Source organism: Cervus elaphus, chromosome X (assembly GCF_910594005.1).
Source record: "Cervus elaphus chromosome X, mCerEla1.1, whole genome shotgun sequence".
In the NCBI taxonomy this organism is placed as follows: Eukaryota; Metazoa; Chordata; class Mammalia; order Artiodactyla; family Cervidae; genus Cervus; species Cervus elaphus.
Window position 1 is genome coordinate 95,163,197 of NC_057848.1, and position 7,921 is coordinate 95,171,117.

General features: G+C 40.1%; 1 pseudogene; it reads left to right on the forward strand.

The window, feature by feature from the left end:
- The first annotated feature begins 1,686 nt into the window (after positions 1-1,686).
- On the forward strand, positions 1,687-6,298 carry LOC122688987 (annotated as a pseudogene).
- The last annotated feature ends 1,623 nt before the right edge of the window (positions 6,299-7,921 follow it).

A 7,921-nucleotide genomic window follows, 5' to 3' on the forward strand; every position in this document is an offset into this window, starting at 1 on the left:
AAATAAATGAAAGGCAAAGGAGAAAAGGAAATATATACCAAGTGAATGCAAAGTTCCAAATGTACGGAGAGATAAGAAAGCCTTCTTAAGGGAACAATGCAAAGAAATAGAGGGAAACAATAGAATGAGAAAAAACTAGAGATCTCTTCAACAAAATTTGAGATATCAAGGGAACATTCCATGAAAAGATGGGCACAAGAAGAGCAAGGACCTAACAGAAGCAGAAGAGATTAGGAAAAGGAGGCAAGAATACACAGAAGAACTGTACAAAAAAGGTCTTAATGACCCAGATAACCACGATGTTGTGGTCACTCACCTAGAGCCAGATATTCTGGAATTTGAAGTCAAGTGGGCCTTAGGAACCATCACTATGACCAAAGCTAGTGGAGGTGATGGAATTCCAGCTGAGCGATTTCAAATCCTAAAAGATGATGCTAAGTCCTACAATCAATGTGTCAACAAATCGGGAAAACACAGAAATAGGCACAAAACTGGAAAAGGTCAGATTTCAGTCCAATCCCAAATAAATATAATGCTAAAGAATATTCAAAAGACTACAATTATGTTCATTTTACATGCTAGCAAGATAATGCTGAAAACCCTTCAAGCTAGGCTGTTGAACAGTATGTGAACTGAATACTTTCGGATGTACAAGCTGGATTTAGAAAAGGCAGAGGAACCAGAGATCAAATTGCAAACATCATTTGGATCAGAGGAAAAGCAAGAAAATTCCAGAGAAACATTTACTTCTGTTTCATTGACTATACTCAAGCCTTTGACTGTGTGGATCACAACAAACTGTGGAAAATTCTTAAAGAGATGTGACCTTACCTTACCTCATCTTATCTTACCTTACCTCACCACCTTACCTGCCTCCTGAGAAACCTATATACAGATAAAGAAGCAACAGTTAGAATGGGACGTGGAACAACAGACTGGCTCAAAACTGTGAAAGGAGTACATCAAGACTGTATATTGTCATCCTGTTTATTTAATTTCCATGCAGAGCACATAAAGTGTAATGTTGGGCACGTTAAGTTACAAGCTGGAATCAAGATTTCTGGGAGAGGTGTATGCTGAGCCTTTCTGGACTGACAATGTGACCAAACCCAGTTAAGGTGTCTACATGAACTCAGAAGATGCTGCCCCAGACCTCTGGGACTCACCTGGTTGGTGTGACACGTGCCCCGTGTCCAGGTCCCCACAGCATCCACCCCACATGTCCCCGCGCCACACCTGCTGGTTCTCTAATGTTCCAGGCCCTCCACCAGCAAAAGATGAGGACGCCCTGAAGGCTCAGTGGACGATTGTTGCAATGGCAGGATTTGGCAGGAAAATTTGCTTTTGAGACAAAAGGGAAAAGACTTCCCACACCACAGCCCTTATCTCGTGCATAACCATAGAGCCTGCAGAGAAAGGATGAAATGATTAAAAACGAGAGGAGCATGTGTCAACAAACTCAGGCCCTTCTGCACAAGAATTTTCTTAGAAAATGGAGAATGAAAAAAGAGAGCTTGTTGGAGTGGATGATGGTACTGCTTCTGCGGCTCTCTCGGTGCCTCTCTCCAGAACTCTTCAGAGCTACTCATTTCCTTCAACAGCCTCCTCAAGTCCTAGGATGTGTCTATTAATTTAATTACTCTGACCTGGTTGTGGTGGCCGGTCACTAACGTAACCCTGAGCATCATGGATAAGATGGCTTCAGCTTCCTTTATGAAACGAAGAACAATCCTTAGGATCCCTAATGAAGAACCCATGGACAGAGTACACCGTCCAAGAAATGACTCTGAGATGATGGGGATTGTGTTCAATGACACTTCCTCCTATTGGCTGAAGTTCAGATGGGGACACAGACTCCCAATCTTAAGAGAGCACTTCGAGTACTCAGACCACTGTTGGGCTCTACGTGATTAAGCTTTCTGTTTCTTGTCAATATACTGGCAAAGTGGGTTTGTGGCTTTTCAAACTGCAATTAATGCTGCAATTATAGAAGTCACAACAAATTATTCTGTGATGGAAAAGTTGACATCAGTTATTGGAATAAATATGAGGACACTCCTTTTCATTTCTAAGGGAGAAATTGTAAATGAATCATTTATTTTTATTTGTATTGTTTATTTCTCCCCTGTTGTGTATTTTGCATCATTAAACATCACAGAGGACTGAAAAAAAATAATAAGAAGCTGATGACAGTGATGGGGTTCCAACAGTCAGCATTTTGGCTCTCCTAGGCGTTGATGTATGCTCGCTTCATCTTTATTGTGTCCATTTTTATGACTCTGGTCAAAAATTATTCCAAATGGTTATCTTTACTGGCTTCATGGTGGTAGTCATACCCTTTACCCTGAATGGCCTGTCTTTGATAGCACTGGCTTTCCTCCTCTGTGTGGTGACAAAGAGACCCATCCTAACCGGTTTGATTGGGTCTCTCTTCACTGTTTCTTGGGGCTGTCTGGGGTTCACGGCATTGTACAGACAACTCCCGCTATCATTGGGATGGGCTTTATGTCTATTTAACACTTTTGCCTCCACTGCTGGAATGGCTCAGATTTCCATCAGGAGTATCATGTGAGTGGTATTGCTTTCCCTGATCCCTCTGGGGAGTCATAAACAATGATAGTGATTTTCTTCTTTCTGGCATTTGACACTCTGCTCTATTTGACATTACCATTATATTTTGAGAACATTTTGCCTGATGAAAATGGCCAGCAGCATTCACCACTGTTTTTCCTGAAGTCTTCATTTTGGCCCCAACATAAAAACACTCACCATGAAGTCTTTGGGAATGAAATGAATTCTGAAATCTTCTGCGATGATTCTTTTGAGTCAGTGTCTCCAGAGTTCCACAGAAAAGAAACCATAAGATTCAGAAATCTTAAAAAAGTAAACAAAGGAAAGCCCAAAAAAGTACAAGCATTGCAAGGCATATGTCTTGATATCTATGAAGGCCAGCTCGCAGCAATTCTTGGACACAGTGGAGATGGTGAACCATCATTGCTGGGCATGGTCTGTTTGCACCAAAGGATCTGCCACTATTTACAACACCCAACTCTCTGAAATAATGAACATGAAAGAAATAAGAAATTACACTGGATTTTGTCCACAATTTAATATCTACTTCGACTTTCTTACTGTGAGAGAAAGCCTTGGGCTATTTTCTAAAATAAAAGGGATTCCACAAAAAGAAGTGGAACAAGAGGTAAAAAGAGTTATGATGGAATCAGACATGTACAATATTCAAGATGTCATTGCTAAAGAATTAAGTGGTGGACAGAAGAGAAAACTCACATTTGAGATTGCCATTTTAGGAGAGCCTCAGATTTTGCTCCTGGACAAGCCAACTGCTAGACTGGATCCTTTCTCAAGGCACCTCATGTGGAACTTCCTAAAGGGGTGGAAAACTACCAACATGATCCCTTTTAGTACCCAGTTCATGAATGAGGCTGACATCCTGCATGATAGAAAACTTTCTCTGTTTAATGGGAAGCTCGGAGGCACAGGGTTGTCTTTGTTTCTGAAGCAGAAATGGGGTATTGGATAACATTTAAGTTTACACAGGAATGAAAGGTGTGATACAAAGAGAATCACATCCCTCACCACAAAGCACATCTCAGACACAAGGTTAACAGCAGAAAGTGAAGAAAAACTTGTGTATACTTCACCCCTGGAGAGAACAGACAAGTTCGCAGATCTTTGCAGAGACCTTGAAAATTCTTCTGACCAGATCGTAATGAATTTTGGTGTTTCCATGACAACTCTGAGTGAGGTATTATTGAACCTAAAAGGCAAATCAGCAATGGATAAGCCAGATTCTGGTGTTGGGGGACTGGTGGAAATCAATGTGAGCACAGATACTGGAGTTGAGCCTGAAGTTGAACAGGCTCTTTGTTCTCTTCCTGAAGTGAAAAAAGCCGTCAATTCTGCAGCTCTGTGGAGATGACAAGTCTGTGCAATGGCGAGACTCTGCTTCTTAAAGTTGAGGAATGAGAGGAAAAATTTTCTGCCCTTGTTAGTGGTGTTTGGAATTGCTTTAATCCCCACCATCTGTGAGAAGATAGTGTATTCAATGTTTTTTCATGATTATCGCTGGGAGTTTTCACCTGGAATGCACTTCCTTCCTCTGGAACAGCTCCCTCAAACTCCTCTGACCAATCTATTGATCATCAACAATACAGGATACAATATTGAAGATGCTGTGCAGTCCCTGAAGCATCAGGATCTAGTTTTGGAAGTAGATGATGCTAGAAATAGAAATGGCTCAGAGGACCCTTCCTACAATGGAGCAATCATAGTGTCTGGTGGCCACAAGGATTACAGATTTTCAGTTGCATGCAATACCAAGAGGATGAACTGTTGTCCTGTTCTTATTGGGATTGTTAGCAATGCCCTTCTTGGAATCTTTTACTTGACAGAGCTTATTAAAATAGAGAGAAGCATCTTTCCTCCCAATGATCCAAGATGGGCAACTGGCCTTTCGGATTTTCTTTTGTTGCTCATTGTAAACTGCCCTTCCCGTTACAATGGGATGAGCAGTGTCAGTGATTACGAACAAAAAGCTCAGTCTCAGTTATGAATCTCAGGCCTCTGTCCTTCAGTGTACTGGTGTGGACAGGCGCTGGTGGACATTCCATTTTATTTTGGAATTCTTTCAATGCATTTCATGTACTACATATTTTTGGAATTCACAATTACATTAGAATTCATATTGACTCTGGTGGTTTGCATTGCTGGCTGTGGGTGTGTCTCATACTCCTCACATATGTGATTTCATTCCTTTTTCCCATGGGAAGAAAATATAATGGCTTTTTGTCTCTCAGCTTTTTTCTTATCTCATTATATTTATACTCATTCTTCTGGGACTAACTTATTCTGGAAATATCATTATGATTATATATAAAATTTTGCTGCTTTTGTGCACTTCAGTTTTTTTTCTTTCTTTTTTCCTATTACATATGACAGAGTTGTCCTCTATGTATCACAGAAGGTCCAAAATTCAGGACTATGAGAAAAGTACAACTGATGAAATAATTCTCCTAACCGTCTTCATACCGCACCTTCAGATCATCATTTCTCTTTTTATTACATGGTGCCTGGAAATGAAGTATGGAAAAGAAACAATGAGGAAAGATCCATTTTTCAGAATTTCTCCAAGAAGAAGAGAAAATCGTCCAAACCCAGAAGAACCGGAAGAAGAGGATGAAGACATTCAAACGAAAAGAGTGAAAACGGCAAATGTACTAACTGCTTCCAACTTGGATGAGAAGCCAGTAATAATGGCAAGCTGTTTACACAAGAATATAAACAGAAAAAGAAAAGGTGCTTTTCAGCAAGAAAGACAAAAACAGCCGTTCAGAATGTTTCTTTCTGTATTAACAAAGGTGAAGTATTGGGATTGCTGGGGCACAATGGAGCTTGGAAAGGCACTTCTATTAAAATGATAACTGGAGACACAAAGCCATATGAGGGAGTGGTGGTTTTCAGTGGCAGGGGAACACCTCAGATGCAACAGGAAGGCAATGGCATCAGGTGTCTCAGGTACTGTCCCCAGGGGAATGCACTGTGGTCCAATGTCATGGTCAGAGAACACCTGGACTTGTATGCAGCTGTGAAAGGACTGGCCAAAGAGAAGGCTGCTCTCAGTGTTCCAAGGTTGGCAGACACATTGAAGCTGCAGGACCAGATGATGCTCCCTGCCAAGCCGTTATCTGAGGGGGCAAAGAGAAAGCTATGCTTCGTGGTGAGCGTCCTGAGGAGCCCGGCAGTGGTGCTTCTGGAGGATCCAACCAAGGGATGGACCCTGAGAGGCAGCTGCAGATGTGGCAGGCAATCCAGGCCATTGTTAAAAACACAGAGAGGGGCGCCCTGCTGACCACCCACTACATGGCCGAGGCTGAGGCAGTGTGTGACCACATGGCCATCATGGTGTCTGGAAGGCTAAGATGTGCCAGTTCCATTCAGCATTTGAAAAGCAAGTTCGGTAAATACTATTTACTGGATGTGAAAGTAAAGGCGCTCACCCGGGTGGAGGCTCTGCATACAGAGATTCTCAAGCTTTTCCCTCAGGATGCTTGGCAAGAAAGCTATTCATTCATGATGGCATATAAATTACCCATGGAGGGTGTTGACCCTGTCTCAGGCCTTTTCCAAATTAGATGCAGTGAAACAGACCTTAGACCTGGAAGAATACAGCCTTTCTCAGGCCACCTTGGAACAGGTATTCTTAGAACTCTCCAAAGAGCAGGAACAGGGGAATTTTGATGATGATGTTGATGCGACAGTCGGATGGAAACTTCTGTAGCTGGAAGAGTCTAAGACACTGAACCTCCTCGTGTCAGATGTTAGCTCTCACTGCATCCTCAATTTCTGTAATTCTGTAAGAATCTTCTATATTACTGAAGTTAACAGAACATTCAGTAGTTTAAACATTCAATAATGGTTAAGTTTTTCAGGTTTTTTTTTTTTTTTTTAATGTGGACCATTTTTAAAGATATTATTGAATTTGTTACAGTATTGCTTCTGTTTCATGTTTGGGTTTTTTTGTCATGTGTCACATAGAATATCTAATCCCTGACCAGGGATGGAACCCACACCCCCTCTACTGGAAGGTGAAATGTTAACCACTGGATCACCAGGGAAATCCCATGATTAAGGTTTTAAAAGTTTTTTTTTTGTTTTTTTGTTTTTTTAATTTTAGAATGGAGAGAAGATGCAAAAATAGGGAAATGTAGCAGATAAAATTAATGCTATATTAATCAGATGTTATATTAATCACCGATTAGGTCTATTTTTTATCTAACGTTAATTCAGAAATCATGCGATGTTAGACAAGTGCTATGTTATTCAATAAGGCTGACTGCTAAGCACATGTTACAAATAAAACCTTGTAGGCTTTTTAACCCTAGACTTTAAGCATATCATCTTTTTAAAGCATTATTTACTTAAGTACCAACTTAATGTGACACGGACTGTTGGATGATCTAAAAAGTTGATAGATGAAAGGACAGCATAACTTTTAGATTTATTCATAAAATCTAATTATAAAATAAATAAATGCTCATTTCAGGGTGTATAGAAATTCTGTGAGTGAAGATAACAGAAATCTGTAGTAAAACCACAGTAAATATTTTGGCTGACCCATTTTCAATGTGCTTTTCAAGAGTACTTTTTTGAAGTTGACATCAGTGAGCCTATTAATTCTTTATATTTCTCACTTACCATTTCGTGGTTGTTTCTCATGTCATTATAACCCTTTTGTGTTCTGTAACAGCTTCACGGCATTCCTCTGATGTTCTACTATGTTAGCCTTTTTACTATTACCTGCCATTCTGGTTCCATGCACATTTATAAATAAAGCTGTAATGAGCTGCTCTGAAGGGAAAAAAAAAAAAAAGATTGCTTGGAGAAATATCAACAACCTCAGATATGCAGATGATACCACTCTAAGAGGAACTAAAGCAAAAAGGAACTAAAGCACCTCTTCATAAGGTGAAAGAGGAGAGTGAAAAAGCTGGCTTGAAATTCAACATTCAAAAAACTAAGATCATAGTATCTGGTCCTATCACTTCATGGCAAATAAATGGGGAAAAAAATAGAAATAGTGACAGATTTTATTTTCTTTCACTCCAAAATCACCATGGAAGATGACTGCAGCCCTAAAATTAAAACAAAACAAAACAAACAAACAAAAAAAAAACTTGCTCTTTGGAAGAAAAGCTATGACAAAACAAGACATCACAGTAAAAACCTTAGCTATCACTTTCCCATCAAAGGTCCATATAGTCAAAGCTATGGTCTTTTAAGTAGCCATGTATGAATATGAGAGTTGGAGTATAAAGAAAGATGAGCACCAAAGAATTGACTTATTTTGACCTGTGGTGCTGGAGAAGACTCATGAAAATCCCTGGACAGGAGGGAGATCAAA